Here is a 14,109-nt window from a genome sequence, read left to right as displayed (position 1 = left end):
GGTTACTTGAGAAGCTTCTATGAAGCCAAAAGCTAACTAGTAACCATAAATACAGGAAAGATTATTTCTGAAAACCAAATGCTGTAATCATTCCTCAACTATGGTGATATAACATGGTAGTGTGCAGAAAGGAGCTAGATGATGTATAGCAAGTATTGCTACTTTTAATGTTAGAGAAACAAAGTTTATAAATGATTTACTTAAAATAGAACAAATTCAAGATTATCCCTATGGTTGTTCATTCTCATTTCATTTCCATATATTTTCTCAAGTGGGAGAAAAAGCAGTAGAGTTACAATTGATAAATATTTAATGGTTATGCTCTTTACAAATTATTTTTGTCACCTATGGATTGTAATTTTTTTTTTTTTTTCATTTTCTAACTTAACCTAAGGATGAAATAAAAAGCATGAATATACTTAGATTTACATTGCAGGTGAAAATTACATTGCATGTCAATATAAACTTTATTACTATGGTAACATTACTATTACAATTGTAGAATAGTATTATGAACTAAAATTGCCAAATAGAAGGCCAAATAATGCTTGTTGAATGAATAAGTTGAGTGGGGATCAAGATGAAGAAAATTTCTAAATATCTTTCATGGTACAGTGTTACTGTGAATAAATTGCCAGAAATTGGTAACACCTACACTAAATTAACTAATTACTAGTTTTTAAATTATCCACATTATGTTCTCTTCCATTAGTATCAATTATGAGTTCATAACAATTAACACTAGGATACTATTTTACATTACACAAAATGTTTTCAAATAAATTATTTTACTTTAGTCTCCTAATATCCTAAAGAATTAGGTGAGTAGGGCAGGGATTATTTATTGGAACTTTACAAAACAAAAAATCAAAACTTCAGACAAGACCAATTACTTACCCAAATCACAAAATCAGTAAGTGAAGGAGTAGGGATTTGAAGCTAAGTCTTCTGCTTCCAAATGTCATGCTTTTTCCATTGGGTTTCACTGTAAAGAGAGGAGAGTCTTGTTCAGAAGGCTGGCTTTGATAATTTTATTACACAGTATGTATACTTTTAAAATCCCCGTCTGCTCTTAGGCTTTCGGGTTTGCAGTAAGTATCCCACTTTAGATATGTTCTGAGCTTCAGAATAAAATAAACCCATAAACATTTGTATAAGAGTATTCAAATATCCTAGTGCTTTTTTTTTTTTTTTTGAGACAGTGTCTCACTCCCATCACCCAGGCTCCAGTGTAGTAGCACAATCACAGCTGACTGCAGCTTCAACTTCCTGGGCTCAGGTAATTCTCCCACCTCAGCCTCCCAAGTAGCTGGGACTATAGGTGGCACCATCATACTTAGCTAATTTTTTAATTTTTAGTACAGACAGTGTTTTGCCATGTTGCCCAGGCTGAGCTCAAGCGGATCTGACCATCTTGGCCTCCCAAAGTGTTGGGATTACAGATATAAGCCACCACGCCCAGCCCTAGTGCTATGATTTGATATACACTTGCAAACATTATTGGCTCACCCACACCTAATGCAAACTTCCCTGATGTCTATGTAATGTCACAGAAACATGAAAGGAACATTCACGACAGAAGAAGTTCTTTAACAATCACATCTTTTTTCTTCTACTAGCACTAAATTAAGCCTGCTAACAACTATTCTATGTAACCAGAGATAAAAATTCATTTTAAGATTTGTTCACTTAAATTCTAGCTTAAGTACTAGTGCTCCTCTTTGAAGTAACTTGAAACTTAGGCAAGGAGCTGAATCTTCCATTATTGTTTCATACACATTAAGCCTTTGATATAACTTAATAACACATAAGGAATTAAATTTATAAAAATATTTTTTAAATGTCTAACGAAAAGAAATTGAAAAAATGCCATGTGAAAGTGCACTATAATCCCACCAAGAGACAACCACTATGAACATTTTGGTGGATATTCTTGCAAAATTTTCTGTACATGTATTATATAACTTTATATTGTATAAATATACACTTTCCTATTTTACAAAGATGAAATCATATTAAGTGAGAAATGTTTTATAACGTTTTTCACTTAACACTATATAGTGGACATCTTCCTAAGTAAATATTAATATATATGGAATAATTCCTTGTAGCCTTTGCTCAAATTCACCTCCTCATAGAGATCTTCCCTAACCACCCTGTGTTGCCTACACTCCTTTCCTGTTTGTTTGTTTGTTTTTTCCTACAACACTTAACACCTTCTAAAACAGGCTAGCAAACATTTTCTGTAAAGGGCCAGATAATAAATATTTCAGGCTTCGCGGGCTTTAAGTTCTCTCTTGCAATTAGTTAACTCCATTATTAAAGTGTAAAAGCAGCCACACACAATATGTAAATATTAAGTGGGCATAGCTATATTTCCATGCAACTTTATTTACAAAAATGGCCACAGCTGGATTTGGCTTATGGGCTATAGTTTGCCAACCCCTGTTCTAAATACAATACAATTAACTTAATTTTCTTGTTGTTTGTTATGGGCTGAATTGTTCCCTCAAAAAGATATGTTGAAGTCTTAACCCCAGTACCACAAAATGTTACTCCATGGGCAGATTTACTTGGATGTTACACTGGAGTATAACAGGCCTTTAGTACGATATGACTGGTGTCTTTAAAGAGACAGAGCCAGGAAGAATACCATTGGAATGCAGAGGCAGACATCGGAGTTATGCAGCTGTAAGCTAAGGAATGTCAAGGACTGATGGCTACCACCAGAAGCTAGGAGAGGCAAAGGAAGATTCACAGAAACATGAAAGAGTTTCTGTGTTACATTAAGTCCTTCTAGCCTCCAAAACCTTGAGAGAATAAATTTGTTACTTTGAGTTACCCAATCTGTGGTACAGGTTGAACATTCCAAATCTGAAAACTGAAATGCTCTAATTCCAAAACGTTTTGTGCTCTGGCATTTTGGATTTCAGATTTTAGGATTTGGGATGCTCAACTTTAAGTATATAATGCAAATATAACACAATCTGAAAAAAAAATCCAAAATTCAATATACTTCTGTTACCAAGTATTTCAGATAAGGGATACTGTAACAAAGGGATGCTCTATCACAGTAGATCCTAGGAAACTAACACATAGTCTATGTACCCAAAATAAAAGGTAAGTGAAGAGTGGAATGGCTAGGCCCTATGGCAGGTGTGTGCTTGGCTATATCTTCTTTGGTGATGCATCTGTTCAAACATATTGATCAACTGGGTTTCCTGTTTTCTTATTAAGTTTTGAAAGTTCTAAGAAGATACTCTGGCCTTTATTAGAAAATGGATTTTTGCATTATTTTCTTGTATGCTTGCCTTTTCATTCTTTTAACAGTGTCTTTTGAAGAACAGGAGTTTTAATTTTAATAAAGTTCAATTCATCAATTTGTGTTTTCGATGTATCTAAGAAGTCTTTGCTTAATCTAAAATCACAAAGGGCCTGGCGCGGTAGCTCACACTCGTAATCCCAGCGCTTTGGGAAGCCGAGGTGGGTAGATCACCTGAGTTCAGAAGTTCGAGACCAGCCTGGGCATATGGTGAAACCCTGTCTCTACTAAAATATTAAAAAAATTAGCCAGGCATGGTGGTGCACATCGGTAGTCCCAGCTACACAGGAAGCTGAGGCAGGAGAATTGCTTGAACCCGGGAGGCAGAGGACGCTGCAGTGAGCAGAGATAGCACGACTACACTCCAGCCTGGGTGACAAAGTAAGACTCCTTCTCAAAAAAAATAAAATATAAAAAATAAAAATAAAATCAAAAAGGTTTTTTCCTATGTTTTATAGAGTCATTTAGGTCTTAATTATTTTAAGTTAATATTTATGTATGGTGTCAAGCTGAAATTTGAGTTATTTTATATATATGGATAATTATTTCAAAACTATTTGTTGAAAAAACTATCCTTTCTCAAGTGAACTGCCTTTGCGCCTTTGTTAAAAATCAGCTGTTCACATAGGTGTAGGTCTATTTGGGTACGCTCAATTCCAGGGTGGGCAAGCTTTTCATGTATGAGCTAGGGGGTAAATATTCTAGGTTTGTGAGCCATAAGGTCTCTACTGGGGCTACCAATCTACTGTTATGACACAAAAGCAACCACAGAAAATACATAAACAAACAGGGGTGGCTGTGTTCTAACAGTACTTTAGGAAAACAGAAGGTAGGTTGACTCCTACTCCATTTGTTCCACTGATCAATTTGCTTATTTAAATGCTACCACCATACTGTCGTGATGACTGTAGCCTTATAAATCTTGAAATCAATATTCTGTGTGCACTTAAAAAGCACTGCTGTTGCTGGTAGAGTGTTACATAAATGGCCATCACATGAATTTGGTTGATAGTGTTCAAATCTTAGATATCCTTACTGATTTTCTGACTATCATTGTTCAAAAAGGGATATTGAAATCCCTGAATATAACTGTGCATTTATTTCTCCTTGCGGTTTCTACCCTGTGTGTTTTGAAACTAAGTTATTTGGTAGATCCTCTTGATAAATTGACCCCTTTATCATTAGGAAATACCCTTCTTTACCACTAGCAATATTCTCTGAAATCTACTTTAATATTACTATAGCCAATTCTGTCTTATTTTGATTAGTGTTATCATGACATATCCTCTCCCATTCTTTTTTGTTTAATCTGTATGTTTTTTCATATATAAGTGGCATATGTAGGGGGTAAGGCTGCATGTGATTGTAGCCAATCTGATAATCTCTGCTTTTCAATTGGATGTTTAGACCATTTACATTTAATATAATTTGTAATATGATTAGGTTTAAAGCTATCAGCTTCACATTTGTTTTCTACTTGATTGTTCTTTGTTCCTGTTTACTTTTCTGCACTTATTTTTGTTAATTATTTTTTATTCTCTTTTCCTTGTTAGCATTATAATAAGCTATAATTCATTGTTTTCTTATTGGTTGCTTTAGGTTTATAGTGTATATCTTTAACTTCTCACAACCTATCGTCAAGTAATATTATGTCACCTCATGCATAGTATACAATAGTATACTTCCATTTCTCCCCCCAGACCTTTGTGTTATTTTAGCATACATTTTACTTTTGCATATATTAAAACTTCACATTGGTAGCTCCCACCTGTAATACCATCACTCTGGGAGGCCAAGGCAGGAGGATCACTTGAGCCCAGAAGTTTAAGACCAGCTTGGGCAATATAGTAAGACTCCCGCCTCTACAAAAAATAAAAAGTTAGACAGTTGTGGTGGTGCATGCCTATTGTCCCAGCTACTTAGGAGGCTGAGGTGAGAGGACTGCTTGAGTCTTGGAGGTCGAGGCTGTAGTGAGCTGTGGTTGCACTACTGCATTCCAGCCTGGGTGACACAGTGAGACTGTCACATATTTACTCATGTGGTTACCATTTCTAGAGCTTTTAATTCCTTTTTATAGATCCATATTTTCATCTGGTATCACTTTCCTTGGCCTGAAAAACTGCCTTTAACATTTTTTTGTAGTGTGGGTAGAGAAAAGCCTAAACAGATTTGAAAACAAAACCAAAGTGTGAATGCTAAGAAGTATTTAGCCTAAAATAACAAGCACAGTTCAAAGTGAGAGAAGATACTGCTAATTACACTATTAACGGATCAAAGGAAAATGACAGGGTCATTCCAACAGATGTTTGAAAAGCATCTGATAACACTCAACATTCAACAACTGTTCATTTAAAACTTAAAAATAACAACAAAGTGTCAGAAAACTAAGACTGAAAGAGACCATCCTTACCTTGGTGAAGGATAACAAAGAAGACACAGGAACCGTAGTACCAGATTGCTTGTGTTCAAATTTCAGGCCCTATATTTTAACATCTTAGGCAAGTTTTTAAATAGCCTTCACTTTTATTTCCTTTATCTGTAAAAACGGGGTACCATCACCACCTACCCATCTCAGAATGTTATGATTAAATAACTCAATATACATAAAGCGCTTAGAATCATTTGGCTCATTGTAACTATTCAATAAAAGGTTAACAGCTGTTATTATTAGTGCAGCTTTGGCTGTTGCTGCCACAGGTACTACTATAAGAAACCTATAAGGCCAGGAGTGGTGGCTCATGCCTGTAATCCCAGCCCTTTGGGAGGCTGAGGTGAGTGGATCACAAGGTCAGACCAGCCTGGCCAATATGGTGAAACCCTGTCTCTACTAATACAAAAATGAGCTGGTCATGGTGGTGGGCATCTATAGTCCCAGCTACTTGGGAGGCTGAGGCAGAAGAATTGCTTGAACCCGGGAGGCAGAGGTTGCAGTAAGCTGAGACTGCACCATCGCATTCCAGCCTGGGTGACAGAGTGAGACTCTGCCTCCAAAAAAAAAAAAAAAAGGAAGAAAGAAACCTATAATAAGCATCTATAGGTTTACAGATAAAAATTAGAAGCATTCCTATTAATGTCAGGATTCAGACAAGATGCTTGAAGTCATTACTTATTCACCACTGCTCCAAAGGGCTTAAGCAAAAATATAATAAGATCTAAAAAACGTGAATGATATGATCATCTATCAAGAAAGAGTGAGAATCACATGACAAACTATTAGGACTATTGAGAATTTAACACAGTAGTCAAACAAAACATCATCAAAAAATAGCTCTCCAGCTGGCGCGGTGGCTCATGCCTATAATCCCAGCACTGTGGGAGGCCGAGGCAGGCAGATCACCTGAGGTTGGGAGCTCCAGACCAGCCTGACCAACATGGAGAAACTCCATCTCTCCTAAAAATAAAAATTAGCCGGGAGTGGTGGCACATGCCTGTAATCCCAGCTACTCAGGAGGCTGAGGCAGAAGAATCACTTGAACCCAGGAGGCGGAAGTTGCAGTGAGCCGAGATGTCGCCATTTTACTCCAGCCCAGGCAACAAGAGCAAAACTACGTCTCCAAAAAAAAAAAAAAAAAAAAAGCTCTCCTACATACCAGTAATAACTAATTAGAAAATGTAACAGAAGGCTGTGTGCAGTGGCTCACGCCTGTAATCCCAGCACTTGGCGAGGCCGAGGTAGGTAGATTTCTTGAGCCCAGGAGTTCAAGACCAGCCTAAGCAACATGGCAAAACCCTATCTCTATAAAAAATTAAAAAATAAAAAATTAGCTGGGCATGGTGACGCATGCCTGTAATCCCAGCTACTCAAGAAGTTGAAGTGGGAGTATCACTTGAGCCTGGGCTATAGAGGCTGCAGTAAACTAAGAAGCCAAGATTGTGCCATTGTACTCCAGCCCAGGTGACAGTGCGAGACTCTGTCTCAAAAAAAAAGTCTCGCAAAAAAAAAAAAAGACAGTCTAAAGGTAAACATAGCACTGATTGGCAAATGAATAGACAATTAAATCAATGGTACAAAACAACAGTTGTGAAAGGTTTCAGAAACGCTTGTGATATACATAGTCAAAATGGCTACAGTCTCTTTTTTTTTTTTTTACCTGTGGCTATCTGGTATATTTTAGTAAGATTTAATAAGAAATTAGTTAGTTGATTGATTGTGAATAAGAGCTACATCGGTTTCTATGTAACCAAATAATGTAGTTGAATTCTTTCCTTTATCCTCTTTCTTGGCTCCTTTACTGAATTCTCTGCTAGCTTTTATCTCCGGGCTATGAAGGCAGCAAAAGATAAAGTATTGGGCATCAACTTTTCTTTTTAAATACCAACTTCTTTGAAGACATATGACTTCAACTACTACCTTCAAACAAAATAATTTCAAGAATTCCGGCTTGGATCTTTCTTTTAATTCCAGTTACATTTCATCTTCTTATTGTCTCCGAGTCTTATCGATTTAAGAGGTCTAAAACCAATACACACAGATACATGCTCATGAACACATATACACATAAATGCCCACACTTTTTTTTAACACTTTAAGTTCTAGGGTACATGTGCACAACGTGCAGGGTTGTTACATATGTATACATGTGCCATGTCGGTGTGCTGCACCTGTTAACTCGTCACTTATATTAGGTATATCTCCTAATGCTATCCCTCCCCCATCCCCCCAGCTCACGACAGGCTGGTGTGTGACGTTGCCCACCCTGTGTCCAAGTGTTCTCACTGCTCAATTCCCACCTATGAGTGAGAACACGCGGTGTTTGGTTTTCTGTCCTTGCGATAGTTTGCTCAGAATGATGGTTTCCAGCTTCATCCATGTCCCTACAAAGGACATGAACTCATCCTTTTTTTATGGCTGCATAGTATTCCATGGTGTATATGTGCCAATTTTCTTAATCCAGTCTATCACTGATGGACATTTGGGTTGGTTCCAAGTCTTTGCTATTGTGAATAGTGCCACAATAAACATACGTGTGCATGTGTCTTTATAGCTGCATGATTTATAATCCTTTGGGTATATGCCCAGTAATGGGATGAATGCCCACACACTTTAAAAAGTCACAAGGACTTACCGTTTTTCCCTATCTACAAACAACTTATCCTCTTCAATTGCCTAAGTCAGTGGAGTCCATCATTTCTCTCATCTATCCAGTACATTTTAGCTTTTCTCAGTTACAAATCTTACCCCGTCTTCTTTCCCATAATATCTTTCCCACCCATCTCCTCTTTTTACCCTCTACCACAAACTAACCTAATTTGGACATTGATCAACTCAATAATTTCAACTGTGTTCCTGCTTCCGGTTGCTTTCCCCCCTCCCAAGCATTCTGAACATAGTTGATGGATCACTCTCTCTAAAACACAACTTTAAACCTGTCATTCTTTTCCTCAACAGCTTTTTAAAGGGTGAATAATAATGCCAAATATTTTAACTATTTAAGAACCTAAAATTTTGGCTTTGATGTGCCTATCCAATCTATCTTTTCCAATATTCAAGTTTCTCTATTCTAACAACAACAACAAAAAATCCTTTCCTCTGACTTCTCCCTCGAGCTACCTTACTACTATACTTCTAGAGAGAACTGCTTGCAGTTGCAAGCAATCTGGCTTTTACTCCAATCATGCTGAAATTATTCTTGTAGTTTCCAAATTGCAAAGCAAATATTTAAGCTCCTCATTTTGCTTGACCACACCACGCCATTTATAATTCGGTCTTATCTTTCATCACTCCCTACTAACCATCCCTGTAGACTCAGCAAACCACTAGACTTCCTCTAACATACCTGTTCTTTCAGTTTGTGCTTCTACATGTATTATTCTTTGCCTCTACAATGCCTTTCCTGACTCTGCTGTGCACTACAAACTGCTTATGAAATATCATCTCTTCTATGGAATTTCCCCCCACTTCATAAACATCTTTGCTCTCAGTGTACTCTCACATCATTCCCTAATAGGATTCAGAACGCTGCACAGTAGTTGTTTCACATATCTTGATATCCTCAGAATCTAACACAGTTTGAGGCACTTAGTGGACAATTAAGGGTGGGTTTTTAAAGACTTTCTGGTATGATCTTATTATTCTATCTACTCACTGTTACTCAAGTATACTGTATGAAGGGGCAGGATGTATCATGGTTAAGAGGTCAGATTCTGAAGCCAGGCTGTCTATATATGACCTTTAGATCTACCACTTAGCTGGGCAAATTAATTAACCTTCTTGTGCCTGGGTTTCCCTAGGTATAAAAAGAGGATTATCATCCTACTATTATTAGACTTACTTCATAATATTATGAAGATTAAATGCCTTAATATGGGCAAAGTGCTCAAAACAGTGACTGGCACAACATAAGCACTACATATATATTGCCTGTTTTAATTAATAGACCTTAGTTATTGCTGATCCTTTCCACAAATTAGTCCTATATTATGTCCTCCATGCGCTATTATGAATGGCTCTCTTCATTTTTCCCTTTATCCAAATCTTACCCAGGTTTCAAGGCCAACTTCTGGTAAATCCTTTGCTCATTCCAATCCTTAAATGTTCATTCCAATCCTTAAACGATCATTCCCTAATTTTAACATCTACAGGATTTTCTGCATCACTCTGCATTTAATTAAAACTGCTTTGATTCCTTGTAGTTTTTCTCGTTATGTCAATCCAATTGTTAGAAACTCTTTGAAGGTCCTGATTACATCTCCTGCATCTTTGTGAGTTCCTATAGCAGGTAGTAATTGCTTAGTATTTGCTGTGTAAAATAATACAGCACAATAGGAATCTCAACTCTGATCGTTCTGCCTTTGCAATCAAAGAAAGGGAGACGGCTGTGAGAACATTCCATGCTTCTCCAGGAGCCAAGCTGCAAATATATTAGGGCCAGAGAATTCTGACTCCCATTAAAATGAGCAGCTCTGAAAGGAGGGAGGCGGGGGAACCCTCCCTGCCACCGTAGAGGATTTATGGGTAGCCCTTAAGTTCCCAACCCAAATTATGGCACTGGGTTTTTTATGAGAAATGTGTCAACATGACAAAATGATTCAGAGCATAGGATTTGGAGTCACACAGATCTAGGTTTCAGAGGGACTCCTGTTTCCTTCTCTATAAAGGGGACATTTTAACACCTACTTCACAGGTATTTAACTTTCATCCTAACACTGAACTGAAGTGCAAAGCCTTGGAAACAAATTTAAATAAACTGAAAATACTGCAATTCACAAATAAAAGTGAGAACAACATTTTTAGTTACATAAGAATATATTATATTAGGTGGCGGCAGTATTTATAATAATCTAAATTGCCTGTGAGAAAATTAAACTGGTACTGTCAATAATACATACTTAAGATGAGAAAAAAAATCCCACTACAAAGTTTGTCCTTTTTGACATTTTCTCCTTCCTGTAATTTTTTCTTTCACTCAGGATCAAAAATGTTCAAGATTATCCCCGAAGATAAATAGCTGGGCAAGCTGGTTCTATAAATGTAGTATTTCAGTTCATAGTTCAAAGATACTTCCAAATAGGAATTAACATGAATTTAAGAAATTAACATAATGAATTTAAGAAATTAACATAAGACAGCTAAACTGATGATCTGAGTTCGTAATTTCAAATTAAGATTTGTTCCAACTTGAAGCTGGCAGTCATACAGTTTAAACGGTTTGTTAACAGCACTGACAAAAGCAAATACCACAATCTTCCAGAAAATTCACCCTGAAATTCTAATAACTAGTTATTTTAAGGCAGTATAATTGTTGAAATACTTCACGAAATGCGTTTCCTTCTGAAGGCAAAAAAAAAAAAAAAAAAAAGTGACAAGTCTTATTTTTAACCTGTATTTTTTTTTTTTCAGTTTCGGATTATGAAATAAAATGCTGTTCATCCACTGAAAGACAGACCTTTGCTTCCTGGACTATCTTCAAGCTTAGGTCGGAGGAGGTAAAATTTTTAAAACAGATTTGTTCTCCTCGGGATACAGTGGGATGTGGAATTCGTTAGGACTGATAATTATTAATAGAAGAGATCAAAAGAAGGAAAGAAACGTTAATAATGTTTATAAGCATTGTGAACTTTCGACAATGTTGAAACGTTACGATTTCAAGATGAAAAAACGGCTTTGGGGAAGGAAAATCCACCTCGAGAATAAAGACAAGTGCGGAGGGAATAGAATTTCAGGGGAGATGGAAAGGAGATTGGGGAAAACGTGGGATCTGGTAACAAAAAGGGGGGTTTGTTCTTGAAGGGCGTTCTGCGGGGCGGGTGTAAGAGGGGTGCGTGCGCGTGGGTGAGGTTTGTACTCAGGGATGAGATACTCGAGGTGACAAAGTTGTGGAAGTAGAATTCAGAGGTGCGGGAGCAGGGAGGGGAAGGAATGTGGGGATTTCCAGGCTGGGCTGACAAGTTCCGGGCGCTGCTCTCAGGAGGAAGGGAGGTCTCCTCGAGCGCCAAATAGCCCGTCCGCAAACACCAACCCTCTCCCTCCCGCTACGCGGCCCAGCACCCGGCCCCTCCTCACCTCAGGCCGCGCCGCCTCGACCCTCCGCGTCTCCACAGCGCACGAACCCCTTGGCGCCAGGCTCGGCCAGACCCGTTGGCCTGGCAGGCGCGGCCCCCGGTTCAGCTGCACAGGGGCGGCCCAGCGCGGCTCCGCGGGCCTTTTGGCTGCTCGCCCCGGCTCCGGAACGCTCGCGGATCCTTCTCCGCAGAGGTAGCGCACCGCCCCAGTCCCGCGGCGGGGCGGGGCGCTCCCCAATCCCGCCCAGCTGCGTCCCCGGCCGGCCCCTTTTGCGCCTCGCCCCCAACGGGGACCTAGGCGCTGATTGGCCCCTGAGAGACCCTTTGCGCCCAGGCATTGGTCCAGCGGCCGCCCGTCGACGGGGGGGCGGGACTCCGAGGGGTAGCGATTCCCGTAACGCGGCTCCCCGCGTCCCGGATTCCGGTGGCTGCGCCCGCGTCGCCTCTCCCAGACTAGATCGAAGGGTTCCCCCCACCTCCCCTCTGTGGGCGGAAAGAGCGGAATGTTCCATTTTTCTGTGGAATAACGGGGTCATGAACTGAAGCCCGGGTGCTGCCCGCTGCCCCCGCCCTCTCTTCTCGCCAGGGCGCCTGCGGCCTCTCTTTGCGGCCTTCCCCGAGGGACTCAGAGCGGCGAGGGACCGCCTGGCTCCCTTGGGGACGGGGGAGGCGTGGGAGCCTTTTGGGGAAAGTGAAGAGCTCGTTGGCCGTGACTCCGCACGAGACTGCGGCAGGTTGTGGCGGCGGCTTCGCTCCAAGACTTAAGTAAACGAACCGTGCCACAGTACTTTTTTAAATTAGTAAATGAGTTTGGGTGCGATTGATCAGTGAGCCCCAGAGCTGCTGGCCCACCAAGCGACTGGTGTTTGCGGTTTATGCCTCCCTGTTTATGGTAAAAAATACCGGGTAAAAACCTATTCATCCCTCCTCCCCTCCCCGCCTCCGCCCCCCTCTTTCCCTCAGAAAATGGACCTAAAGGCTCATGATGTTTGTTTCTCCCCAAAGGAAGATGAGAATCTCGAGTTAAAAGATAAGGCGTGTGCATGCGTGCGTATGGGGTGTGTGCGTAGGTGTCTGTAAAAGTAAAGAAACACCCAAAGGTAGAGGCTTTTGTGGAAGAATGAGAGGATATAGGAAGAAAATAATGGTTTAATGAACTTAAATTATAACTATAAATTAACAATTATAAAGTTCTTCATTATATTGAGGATTCAGATAGAGTAAAACGTAGATCGAATTATAATCTCTTAGTTGTTGATCAGGTAATTTATAAAAGGGAAAAGTGGGCCTGCTAACAGAGTCGCAGGCAAACTAGATGGTGCTGCAGTTGATGTGTTCAGCCCTTGCTGCTCCCTGTCATCCTATATCTAACCTATAGATTGTGATCAGATTGTATTCTGGCTTTGCCATTTAGAGGGGTGTTTATTTTAAAACAAACTTTTATAAAAATTTGTTAAATTGAAAATTTTGTATAGATCCAGGAAACTTGATTTTTTTGTTGTTATTGTTCAGTCTCATTCTGTCACCCAGGCTGGAGTGCAGTGGCTGGATCATGGCTCAGAGCACGTTCAAATTCCTGGGCTCCAGCGATCCTCCCACCTCAACCTCCCAAGTAGCTCAGACTACAGGTGCCACTACAATACCTGGCCAATTTTTTAAATTTTTGGAGAGACAAGATTTTGGTATGCCGCCCCAGCTGGTCTTGAACTCCTGGCAACAAACGATCCCCTGGCCTTGGTGGCCTCCCAAAGTGCAGAGATAACAGGTGTGGTGCAAAGATGAATTTAGGGGAAAATGTATAGTGGTTAAATGTACCCTCTGGTTCTAGATTGCCTAGGTTTAAATGCTGATGCTGCTATTTCCCATCTCTGTGACCTTGGGCAAGTCTTTTTAAGTTTCTTCATCTGCAAAATGAGAATAACAATACCAACCTAATGGGATTGTTGCAAGGATTAAATGAGTTAAAATACATAAAGTGTTTAGCACATAATAGGTGCTCTGTAGGTATCAGCTATAATCATCATTGAATGTCTACTCGGTCAACGCTTCTGAAATCTTTTGGTATCACAACATATATTAAAAATGATATTTCGCAGGACAGGAGAGGGCAGGTACACAGAAGTGGATTGATATGTCACAGCACACCAGCCTGCCTTAGCACCATTAGGAAAACAAATGACTGAGTTAGTGCTTTTATGGGTGTCTTCTTATTGGCTCAGCTCAGGTCCTCCTCCCAAGAAACTCATATTTTATGGGAGTGGTTAAAGTCTGAGGCCAAAAGGATG

General features: G+C 39.6%; 1 protein-coding gene across 1 annotated transcript in view; it reads right to left on the bottom strand.

Moving 5' to 3' along the window:
* IL6ST (interleukin 6 signal transducer) overlaps window positions 1-12,042 on the bottom strand; it is a 58,460-nt gene extending 46,418 nt beyond the window's left edge. Inside the window, exons 1-2 of the mRNA XM_010386463.2 lie at window positions 11,826-12,042; window positions 898-985 (exon numbers count right to left, since the gene is read on the bottom strand). The gene's annotated coding sequence lies outside the window, so the exon portion shown is untranslated. The remainder of the gene's footprint in view (window positions 1-897; window positions 986-11,825) is intronic.
* Between the last annotated feature and the right edge of the window lie 2,067 nt (window positions 12,043-14,109).

Source organism: Rhinopithecus roxellana, chromosome 3 (genome assembly GCF_007565055.1).
Source record: "Rhinopithecus roxellana isolate Shanxi Qingling chromosome 3, ASM756505v1, whole genome shotgun sequence".
Taxonomy (NCBI): Eukaryota; Metazoa; Chordata; class Mammalia; order Primates; family Cercopithecidae; genus Rhinopithecus; species Rhinopithecus roxellana.
This window is presented reverse-complemented; position numbering and strand designations above follow the sequence as displayed.